This window comes from Triturus cristatus, chromosome 7, assembly GCF_964204655.1.
Source record: "Triturus cristatus chromosome 7, aTriCri1.1, whole genome shotgun sequence".
NCBI lineage: Eukaryota > Metazoa > Chordata > Amphibia > Caudata > Salamandridae > Triturus > Triturus cristatus.
Genome location: NC_140590.1, coordinates 1,197,234,826 through 1,197,247,502, shown reverse-complemented (window position 1 = coordinate 1,197,247,502; position 12,677 = coordinate 1,197,234,826).

The following is a 12,677-nucleotide window of genomic DNA, read 5'->3' as shown; positions in this document are numbered from 1 at the left end:
TCATGTAACCACCAATCAGAATTACGCTCGCGCACGGCAGCGTGCGCGTACGGTATGCGTACGGTGCGCGTACGGTACACGTACGGTGCGCGGCTATAGATATGTATGTACTTTTAACTGCAATTTTCTCAGGAACTACTGAACAGATTGACTCCAGATATGCAAAAGGCACATCCCTGACCTGAGGACTTTCTCTTTGCCAAATTTCAAATAATTCTGTTCAGCCGTTTGGGCTGTACCTTGAACTAAAGGTCCCTATGGAAAAATGCATGGGGAAAATGCGTTTTGGGACCCCCCTTTTTTCTCGGCCCCCGCTTGACGAATCCCCCTGAGACTTTTAGGGTACGAGCGGAGCGGAGCGCCCCACCTATTTTGAAAATTTCGCGAGGATTCGTCAACCGGCACCAAAGTTATTCCAAATAGAATGTTGCGGATGTCCTATGGAAACACGGTCCTAACTATAACTATCTACTGGCGACCGCCAGTAGATAATATGTAGAGAGAGAGAGAGAGAGAAAAAAGTTCTGGTGTTTGCTGCCGACTTTTTTACTTTGTCAATGCTTATTCTGTTTATGAATCCTTTTTATATGAAAGCACACATTGTCTGCAAATAAACACTGCCGAAGTATATATCTGGCACTGAAGAGAACTGCATATTATGAAGATCAATCAATTATTCAAGATTTATAAAGCGCGGCTAATCACCTAATAGGGTATCCAGGCGCTTGCAGATTTCGGATGTGATGTTCTGGGCCCTAGGCACTGCGTCTAATGGTACTGAGCTGTCCCAGGGCAGGTGCGCCCGTCCCCCTTTATTAGCAGGTGTCACGTCACTTGTGACGCCTTTGGTGGATGGTTGTGTGGTGGGTGTAAGATCAGCCCTCGGTAAGTGGCTGGAAACAACTATGTGTCCGGCATTTCAGAAACATCCCTCCCAAATCCAAACAAAAGGATGATGAGTACAACCTGTGGGAATAAACAAAACGACCTAGATGCCACTGAGTCTCTTAGTCACTAGAGGCAATGAGCAGGACAGCCATGGACAAGTTGACATGTGCAGCTGGGGGCAGCTGGACATCACTACTTGCATCCAGATATAACCAGATGATTCTGAGCATGAACACAGGTGTGTAGTGAGTCTGGACTCTTCGACAGCCTGTCAGTTGGTTTGAGGTCTCCCCATGCAATGTTGGTCAGTTCTTCCTGCTCTCCCTGCAGGGAGTTTGCGGCTGTATAGCTCGTTGTGTTGCTAGTGCTGTTCTTCTTCTACAGCATGTGCGGTTCTTAGCAGGGATGCCATCATTCCTTCAAGCAGCCGGTGACTGTGGACGGACAACCGCACTAGAAGCATGGGGTAGATACGCGGTTTGCACAAACATGCAACATACTTTCAGTTCTCCCATTGGACTGCTGCCAGTGACGTCGTTCCACATCTGTATCTAGCTTGTATCAGTAGGTGCACTTTCATTTTGTGGCACAAGTCCTTGGTCATGTCACCTTTGATCATTTCTCTTGCGCATCTGTGGCTGTCAGGTTCTTCAATGTGACAGATCTGGTCACACACCTTTCTCTCCTCTCCTATGTACAGCTCTCCCTGCAAATGTGACATCCGGCCATGAGTTGCATGTGTTCTCTTTTTCTTCTGGTGCGAGGTGGAGTCTGGTCATGTGTGACCGGTTCTCTTTTAATGGCCCTCTCGCCGGTCTCGTCCTGTTCGTAGGGCTGTGCATTTTCTCCCATCATGGACCTCTTGCTGGTCTCATCCTGTTTATAGGACTGTGCACCTTCTTTTGTCATCAACATTCCGCATGTCCTGTCCTGTTTGCAGGACTGTACCTTTTCACTTCATAAACCTTTCGCCGGTAGTCCGGTACTGTTATGTCCTTAGGACTGTGAGTCTTCTTTTCTTGTGCTGGAAAAGGGGCACTAGGGGTGCTGCTGGGTGCGGGGTATGGTACTGCTGGGCAGACGCTATTAGTGTTCCTCTTAACATCACTATGTTGTTGTGCCCAGAGGCGGTTCCTCCGCTATGGAGGAAGAGCGTCGCCCCACTGCTTTTAAGCAGTGCGAAGTAGAAACATAAAATGATAATGACTTTGAGTTATATTATTATTTTATGCTCGTGCTGCTTTGCGGGAGGGTGGGTGGGTGGTGCTGCTCTGCTCTTGGTGCAGGGCATGGGAGAAGTGATTTGCCCACTCCTAAGTGCGTAGTGACTGTTTGGTTGGCCCTCTCGGGCCGCCCAAACCAGTTATGTGCACTTTCCCCATTTTCCATGCAGGCTGCATTACAGCCTGCTTGGAGAACAGGCCCAGGCCCCCATACCCTGGTTGAGCATCGCACCTGCCTAAGGCAAGGTCATGAGGGCACTGCAGGCTCTTATCATGCTGAGAGGCTTGGTGGCTTGTGCTCTTTAAAGTGTTTGTTCCGTCTGGGCTGCTTGTTATGGTAGGGGCTGGCAGTGTCCAGGTGCCAAGTGCATTGAAGGCACAATGCACTAGCTCACCACAGCTCTACTGATGTCCCCGTCTCACAATGAGGGGCCAGGGTGCGTCTTTAATCGGCGTCCTACAAATAGCAATTCTTTTGTTTCTCTATGTTGCCCACCAACTCACACAGTCTCTCAGCAGAAGGATAGCAGTATTTGCACCGAGGTGTTGAAGGCAAACAGTCTCAGTTTCCTCCCTCAGATGAGGAAAGGGTCACCCTTTTCTTGGGCCGATGTGAGCTCTTCCCTGGGCAGACTGTAACGGCAGCACAGATGTCAATATTATCCTAAGTCACGGCGGTAGCCTGCAGAGGAGCATGGCAAGTGGGGCCGACTCACTCATCTGCAATGTGATGTTCTAGGCCATTGATACTCAAAGTATGGCCCGGGGGCCACAGGTCCGTCCACCTGACCTTTACATGATGCCCCTGGTGACCAGCAGCACTCAGCTGCTCTTTACTAGATAGATGCTAACAATAATAATAATAATCTTTATTCAGTATATAAAAATATGACCATACAAGAGACATCTTAAAATGTACATACATCAGGCAAAAGCAGTTATCATGAAAACAACCACATATACATTAAAAACTCTTTTATATACTGCCATAGTCCCCCAGTGTCGTTTAATTCCAAGGTGCATCCAACAAATTTCAATACAGGTTAAAAGGTACACTGGTTCCTTTATAGCTGCAAGACTCAGCGCAAAAAATAGCAAGAATTCTTATGGGCTTCCAACACACCTCGTGAGTCTTAACTTTAAAGCAGATCTTAAAAAATTGAAACACAAAAGAGTGTAAAAACATCTGATGACAGTTTTAAAAACAATAAGGCAACACGTGCCTGTTTAAATCTAAGTTTTCTGAAAAGGCCCGTCAGGAACGTTGTTTTAGGATATGCGTAATGCGGACAGAGGAGGACAAAATGTAAGGTATCCTGTGGAGACCTATTGTCGCAGCCACATGGTCCTCTATGATTTGTGTGCACAATAAAACCAGAGGGTACAGCCAATAGATGATTAAATAAATGTAATCTAAAATGTGTAATTAAAAATCTGTCATGTGCACTAGTTATGAGTGATAAATATGGTTCCATGCCCTGAGTGGATTTAACTAAAATGTGTTCTCTCACCGTGGGCTTATAAAGTTCACTATCCTCGCGTTGCGTCATGACATACTTAAAAAACAGGTATTTGATATGCACCTTTTCCTGCCTGCACACCTTTTCCCGATTGGTAAACAGGTCTGCCCGCCCTAGCGTGGAGAGGGTATCTTTTACGTATTTTAACCACAGGATTTTTAATGCATGATCAAGGGAGAGACAATGCTGGATTACCAACCTATTAAAACCTACCTCTTTGTTTGACCAGATCTTCACCCAACACAATAGGGGTTTAACAGCCACCATGTCAGAAATATATTTGGACCCCAATTCTTCATGAACAATATACGCAGGGGTGCTGTGAGGGACTTTCAGCAACTGCCTAAAATATTTGTTCTCAGCAATTTGTAGTTTATTAACTGCCTTGAATCCCCAAACCTCACTACCATATGAAACTTTAGAGCAACAGATGGAATTTTATAATTTCAAAATCGTTCCTGGTTACCAGTGGCCTAATCTATGAACGATATTAGCCATTGTTCCTGTGGACCTTATCAGAGCAAGGCATTTCTCCTCTAATAGATCTTTACAATTCAGTTTACCATCAAATAAAATGCCCAAACATGAGAAGGCCGGTACTTTTCCCAAGGTATGTGTGCCTATTGTGTAACTGTAAGGCATCCTGGGCTTCTTCCCAATCTCCATTATATATGATTTAGCTAATTTAGGAGACAGATCCATCTTATTCATGAAGGTCATAAAACCGTCTATTAAAAGCTGCAGGCCCTTTTGGGTGTGGGTGAGGAGTACCGCGTCGTCTGCATAAAGCAGAACAGGGACCGCTCTTATACCTATCATCGGGGTATCTGCTTGTATGGCCATCAGGGCAGATTTAAGGCCATTAATATATAATGTAAACAAAACAGCGCTAATATGTAGCCCTGTCTAACCCGCTAGAACAGTTCAAATGGTCCGTGGTCCTCCCCTCCTGTGTATATCTAACTACTGCCGTGGTATTCAAGTGTGGGGCCATTAGAGTGTTAATTATTGCCGGATCCAGCCCGAGCTCTCCCATAAGTGTCCATAGTTTGCTGCGGTTCACTTGGTCAAAGACTGCAGTGAGATCCATAAATGCAAAATACAACGCCCCTAGTTTGGCTGATGTGTATTTGGCGGCAAATAAATAAAGGTTGCGGCATTGGTCGATAGTGGATTTGTTAGGTCGGAACCCATATTGGGCGTCCGTTATAAATTTGATGCCCTCTGCCCATTCTGATAGCCTGTTTAGAACCACCCACCCCAAGACCTTTAACGACACGTCAATAAGAGATATGGGGCAATAGCAACGTAGGTTATCCCTGTCTTCTTTCTTAAAAATGGGAACAATGATGGCAGTAGACCATGATGCCGGCACTACAGATGCTACTGCTGTGTTTAATACCCTCGCTAAAAGCGGCGCCCATACCTCAATATTGCATTGGAAGAGGTCTGGTGGGATCCCATCTGGTCCTGGCGCCTTGTTCCACGAGAGACCCTCAATTCCTATTCTCACCTCGTCCCTCTTCCAGAGTAAATGTGATGGGGTCAGCCCTCTGCTCCAGATTTGGTGCCTGAGGTTGCTCTACTCTATGATGGTGATTATACAGACCCTCGAAGTGCCCCTGCCATTGATCTGGTAGAATGTAATGGCTTAGCTCAGGTTTATTCGAGTCTTTGAAACATGGGTTGTTAATGACCCTCCAAAAACAGATAGAGTCCTTTAACTCCACTGCCTCTGTTTACTTCTCCCAGGCTTTCTGTTGTAGTTGTCCCTTACGCCCCTTTAAGGCTTGCTTATAAATTTTAACTGCAGGCTGCTACCCAATCCCTTTCTCTCGGGGACTGCTTAAGGGCCGATTTTAAGTCTCTAATGGCCCGAGAACATTGCCATCAAACCATCTTGGGGGGTCCTGGCTAAGGGAATGAGCCGGTGTTTTCAGTAAGCTGTCCACTAATTGTGCGATGTCCCTTAAGGTCTCTAGTTCAACCCCTTGCACTTCTGGATCTAAACATTTCAGAAATTCCTACTTGCCTATATTAAAAATAGAGGTGTTAAAAGCAACAGTGTCTACCTGAGCCCAGCGTAACCGTCTGCCTTGATCGGTTGCGGAGATCGTACCCCGGCTACTCTATGATGTGCTGGGGATTGGTGTGATGCAACAAGTGACAAAGTGACCGGGTTATAGTCACTGAATACGCTATAATTTATGATAAAAAAAGGATATAAACCTTTACAATGTGAAAGAAACAAAAATAAAGTCAATCATTGATGAGCAGCCTCTCCCTTTGTAAGTTAGATGCACAGCTATGTCCGGATGAGTGGCAATCAGGTCCAACGTGTGAGATAACCCATAGGTGTTCAGGAGGCCACTCAGGTCCCGTCCTTCCTGGGTATGCTCCATGTGTGGCGCCTCCCTTAGTGTGCAAGCTGACCAGTCACGATGGGACACCCTCAGGTTTGGGCACAGATGGCAGTTAAAATCTCCGACTAGGATCAATTGTGACTGTGCAGGACCTGCCTCGAGTATTTGCTCCAGCTGTGTGTTTAATTCATTAAGGATAGTAATCCCTGAGAATGTGGTTTTGCATTATAAAAACTAATTAAAACTAGCCTGAACATGTTGTTAAAAAATTTAAGTCCCTGAACAACATCTGAGTCCCATGCCTGATTCTTCCATCTTCCGTGAATTCTCAGATCTATAAACATGATTAGCACCCCCCTTGCTCTCCCTGAACATGATCTTATTGCTGGGCACAAGAAGGTTTTATATCCTTCAATGAAGAAGTTATTTTTGGCTCCCACGTTTCCTGGAGGCATAGTATATGAAAATCTCTAACAAATGGAGCCACTGCTTGTCCGTGAACTTACGGTTAGACCTGCTTAATTCCACTAAATTATTTTTAGATTGCCCACAATACGCCCCTCCGGGGAACCAGCGGGTGGGGCACTAATAGGTGCAATGATGGTCCTCTCTATGCTGTCTAGTCTCAACTGACTTTGGTCCAGGCACTCTTGGGGGATTTGTGTTGTTATGTTATGTTATATACTCTTATAACGCGCACAGCTACTCCGAGGAGTGTCCTGGTGCGGGTCCAAGAGGAGTCACCGAACTGTACCACCACCATTAAGGGAAAAGGTGAGTTTTAAAAAATGTCTTGAAGGCTATCGGGTCTTGAGTATTGCGCAATGGAAACGGAAGGGCATTCCAAGCCTGGACAGCCTTAACGGCCAAGGAACAGCCACCCATCTTGTGGCGGATGAAGCGGGGCACTTTAGTTAGAAGAAGAGCTGATGAGCGCAGTTGTCTCAGCAGGACATAGAAGGAAAACCACTTCTGTAAATAGGCGGAGCCAAGACCATAAAGGGCTCGATAGGCAATGAACAGGGATTTAAATTTGACCCGATCCGCCACGGGAAACCAGTGGAGTAAGCGAAGATGTTCGCGCATGCTGCTCCTCTTAGCGATTCACAATAGCAGCCTGGCGGCCGCATTCTGAATGTCCTGGAGTCTATTCAAGGAGTATCCAGGGATGCCCACATACAACTCATTAGCGTAGTCCAATCGAGAGAGAATCAAGGCACGGACAACCGTCTCTTTGGCAGGCCTAGGGAGTAGAGGGAGAAAACGCCTTAGTGTTTTGAGAAGGCCAAAGCAGCTGCCTGAGAGCTTTTTTACCTGAGCGGAGAAGGAGAGGTTATCCTCAAACCACACTCCCAGGTTCTTGGCGGATTTTCCATTAGAGGTTGGTAGGGGGAACCCAGGATGCCAGATCGTATCTCTGAAGCCCGGAGGGAATTTACCGTAGAGTAGGATCTCTGACTTGACTTCGTTGCCTTTGAGTTGAGCTGCACAAAGGATACAGAATCCTCATCCTTTTCCCAGGTAAAGAGAAGCTGGGTGTCATCTGCGTAGGCTATCACCTTAACCCCCAAGTCCTCGGCTAAATAGACCAGAGGAGTAACGTAGATGTTAAAAAGAAGGGGGCTAAGGGAAGACCCCTCCTGGCCACCAGTGGAGACCAGCTGCGGGGTTGATGCGGCCGGCGGCAGCCAAACCTGTTGAGCCCGCCCTTCAAGGAAGGACCTCAGCCAGCCCCAGGCGGCGCCTGAGACACCAATCTCAATGAGTCGCGCAAGCAGCAGTGAGTACGGGACCGTGTCGAATGCTGCCGATATGTCGAGCATTACCAATGCTGCTCTCCCACCAGCCTCTAAACACTTGCAAATGGCCTCGTAAATCTCCACCAGCGCTGTCTCTGTGCTGTAGGAGGAGCGAAACCCCGACTGTGCTATCCCTGAGTTGGTCTCTTCCCTCCCCTCTGCTATATGCTATAATAGTAGATTCTGGTCGGGTATCAATGAATCTCCCCAAGCCTTTCCCTTCTCGTAGTCAATCTATATCGTTCAGGTCCCTCAATGGTGCAAATTCATTACTTAAGGTCAGTGCGCCCCCGCCCAAAATTAATCCATCCTTTTTTGGACTCGATGGCGGCCTATAAAAGAAACTCAGCGGTAATGGTTTGATCCCTGATTCTGCTGGAAATTGGTTTAAGGGGGGAGATAGGATCTTATGGGCCAGTTCAGGATACCTAAGCATGACAATCACACTGACCCCTGGGAATGCTTTCCTAGTCCTACTAATCCATGATACCCTCCTAGCCATCAGGATGTGCCTGTGCTCAGCAATATTAAATCCAGAATGCTTACACAGCCAATGGGCCACTTTATTAATTAACTGGGCAGTGGACTCCTCATTTGCACCATTAAGTCCTGGTACGCCTGTCAGAATCACTGTGTAAGGGCAGCTTGCTGGTGGGAGGTCTATAACTGGTAAGTCACAGGTGTTAGGGGCAGCTGGAGTGACCCCCCTGCGTGGCTGCTGGTGCAGTCATTGATCCCTCTGATGACCCCCTTGGGATAACATATTGTTATCGCAATCCAGCGGCCCAGGCAACATTAATCCCGGATGATTAACCTGAGCCAGTGGCCTTGTTGCACCGGGCATAATTTGAAGGATCTGAGCCTCAGTATGCATCACTACTGGGGAAAACACCTGGGGGATTACTTGTTGAGCATCCTGGTTAATGGGTACCGCACTCGGCATGGCCTGTCTGAGGAGGGACAATGAATTATCAATTTTATCAAGAGTTGCCCTTGTTTCTGCCAAATTTTTACAAATGTATTTAAAAAATCATTCAAGAGGACAGTCACTTTTTCCACAATTTTTTGTTTCAAAGGCTCCCACAGGTCTTCATGATCCTTAATAACCTTAGTGTCTGGAATAGCGGTGCCTCCTTCTTTCTTTGCCGGAATTATTTTCCTTGTTACTTTCCGTTGTTTCTTCGGGGCAGGTGGGACGCTTGAATCTGCACCAAAGGAGTGGGTCGGCCTGGCCTTGTTACGAGTAGTTTGACCAACGGCATTGGGAGTAAGACTAGTTCATGTATTAGAGCCACCTGAGATGGCCTCAACCTCATCTTGACATTGACCTTGTCCCAGGGAGCCCCCTGCTGGTCTTTCAGCCACTTCTGACATACAGCCCTCCATGTGTGGCACAGCAGCCCCTGCTTTTTCTAAAGAGAGGCGCCTCTCAGCTATGTCTATCTCTTTAGTGATGGCCCCCCACTGCTTTCACCAAAAATGAGTCAATGGTTCCCTTAGTTAAGGTCTGTGGGGAACCCGAGGACGGACCTTTCCTCTTCCCCATAGTGTATTTAAAACAATCGACCCAATGGGACCCACCTTCTTGTTGTTAAAGGTCTAAAATGCTTCAAAAAGCTTTGCAAAAGGTTTGGCGTGGGAGAAATTACTCACATGTGCCGATTCAAGTGTCACTGTCTCACGGTCAGCCGCAACCCGCCCCAGATTGCTTCGTTGCTTCTCTGTCTCTTTGCCAAAGTTCAATCAAATGTAATGAGGCTCCAGCCCTTGATTGCAATACTGGCACACAAAGAGAGTGGGCCCAGCCCGGTATTAAACAGGCCTGGACAGGCGCAGGCGGGCTCGTCCTTGGCCTGGGCACGCCGGCGCACGTCCTGCGCTGCGGGGGGCCGCTGATGAACTTATGCACCTCTGGGTCTCGCAATTGCGCCTTCCTGGCGCAAGAGCACTTGGAGGCTGTAGTCCCCCAGGTCTGTGGCAGTGGTGGCGAACTGTAGTAAGGGCTCACGCGCTGCGGGGGCCCGCGGGTAAACTTATGCGCCTCCGGGCGCAGCGGTCTCGTGATGGCACCTTCATGGCGCAAGAGCACTTGGGGGCTGTAGGCCCCCAGGTCCGTGGCAGTGGCATCGAACTGTAGCAAGATGCTAGCAATAAAAAGATGTTACATAAAATAGGCTAGCGTATATTTAAAGGTTAATTGGTATTAAAGAAAGGAAGTAATTATTGAGTCCTGCACCACTTTAGGGGCACCTTCCTTTTGAAGGACATCTTTCAGCAAAAGTGTAAAAATATGCTAAAGTTTCTTAAAAATTCAAAAACTGTATTTAATTAACATGCAGGACATTTTCACTTTAGTACATCAGATATTACATCAGTGCATTGAAAAGTATTATTTTAAAAGTGATAGTTTTCAAAACATGAATTTAGAAACATTAATTCTTCCCCCTATCCTGACACAATGTCAATAGTGAACTAAAGAGGCAAGTTAATTGTTATGTGCACTCTACAGATGATATGGGACCCTTTAATACATGAAAAATATTATAGTTTTTTAAATCAAACAAGGAGAAGTTTTGTACAGCGCGTATCCTAAAGTCGTATTTCAAGGTCCTTTTATATGTGGTAATGAAGAAAAAAAGGGAAAGTGAAATAAAACAGTAACCTAGGATCATAAACTTTGGTAAAGTGGAGAAGCCGAGAATAATTTTAAAAAGACAGAGAGCCCCCCCCCCCCTCCCCCCCCCAAATTGCTTCTAGGTCCAAGAGGAGGGAGGAAGAACAATGGCTAACAGACAAAAGAACCTCTTATCTGACCTATATTTCTTTAGTGTGACCTAATAGGTTAAAAATAGCCAATTATCCATCATAACTGTATACAACGTCAGAATTATGCAGAGAAATTTTTATTCATTCCTTCTTTTATCTCTCTGTATATTAATCATTCGATTTTCTTTTTATCAGAAACATTTTTCCTTTTCATACACATACAAAATCATTGCATATATTTTTTGGGAGAAAAATTATTTTTCTTTTCTTTTTTATATAAACATCAGTTCTACAAATTCGTACATTGATACATGTGATGTTATATATACATTTTGTAACTTTTAAGTCAGGGCAAAAAAGAAATTCATTACAATGCAGAAATATAGATATCACCCCACACACAAACTCACACTTATCAATCACACTACTTTCATACACTCTCATTCATAATAAAAGGACGATGAGATTCCATTCTATGAGGGGTCCCACAGATATAAAGGAAAGGGATTACTTCGACAACTGGAAGATCGTAAACAACAGTTGTATATGATGTTGTTGCCTTTCAGGGGCCGCTCCTCATGGGTACTATGTTGGTCTATGCGCGTTTCGGTCGCCAAACCACCTTCTTCAGGACCAATATGTTTCCAAAAAAAGGAGAATCTCAACCAAGCCAAATGGATTGATCTGAAGCCATCAAACCACTAGGAGGGAAAGGACTCAAGTCCCACAGCTAGGCGTATAATCTCTAGACGTGCATCTTGATATTAAAACAGTACATGATCTGTGCAAGAAATAATCCTGTTTCTCTCTTTTTCTTTTCTTTATATAAATTATTCTGTTTGTATCAGACAAAATACAGACGCCTGTATATATTTTGAATCTTCTTAACTGAGGTTATTTATGAGAAACAAATCCCAACTTCACAATGTTTGTAACGTGGGACAGGCGTCGGCAACACTCCCGCGGTTGTACTCAAATCCATGGCTGCATACGCAGCCGAGATTAATCCCAGGTTTTCTGGTTTCACATTGTGCAGTTCAGCAACTAGGTGTATATGCTTTGCTTCCCCACACAAAATGAGAAATATTATATAAAAACATTGCCTAGGAATTTATCTTTAATTATGCTTTGCTTTCCCTACACCCACCTTAGCCCCAACCACCCCTTCCTCCACCTTCCCTCTCCTCAAGCCCAACCACACACCGCTGGCATCAATGCGGTCCTCGGTCACATCACAGACCAAACTTTTTGGCCACTGGGAAAATATTTGCGAGTACCCATTTTCTAGGCCCTTTGCCCACATGCTAAATAAAGGATGCCACAGACACTGTGTGTAATGGTACTGAAATGGTCCAGGGCACGTGCTTTTATTGGCAGGCATCACATCACTGGTGATGACTGTGTTGAACGAGTGTGGCACGGGGGACAGGCCAGCCTTCAGGGAGTGGCTGGAAACATTGGTGGCTTATTTGAAGACCCAGGTCTTGAGGGCCATTCGGAATTCCAGAAGTTTGGTGATGGTATGGAGCTGCAGCCGTTCCGGGTCAGACACACATGTGCACATTGTGTAAAATCAGACTGCCTTCATGCAGACGCTGGTAAGCGAATAACTATAGTGGGTTAACCCTGTGTCCCATGCTGTCATAGGTGCATCTAAAAAGTGAATGACACTACAGAAGACTAATGGATGAAGAGGGGTGACTAAAAGCCCATGCAAGTTATTATGTATTTTTATTAAAAACACAAGGTCAGCCCTGCCATATACCACGCATCAGGCGTTAGACTTACCCATTTTAATGTGGTGGTCCGCATCACCCCATTAAAATGCATTATCACATATTTTTAGTGCCTTGACCACCTGCATGCCCTAACCTCAGTGCACTAAGCAGGTTGTCTGTCGGGCGTCGGCGTGATGGAAACTGCAGTGCACATGCTGCCACACTGGCAATCACGCTGCTGCACTTAGTTCTGTGGTCACACAATGTACTGAGAAATGTTGGTACTTTATTTAGTTGCAGCAAGCGTAGTTCGGATTAAGGTTCCATCAGGCATGCTCAGAGCTGAGTGAGTAAGGATCCGAAAATTAGGCTGAGAGGCCTTCAGAGTGACCTCAGAGAC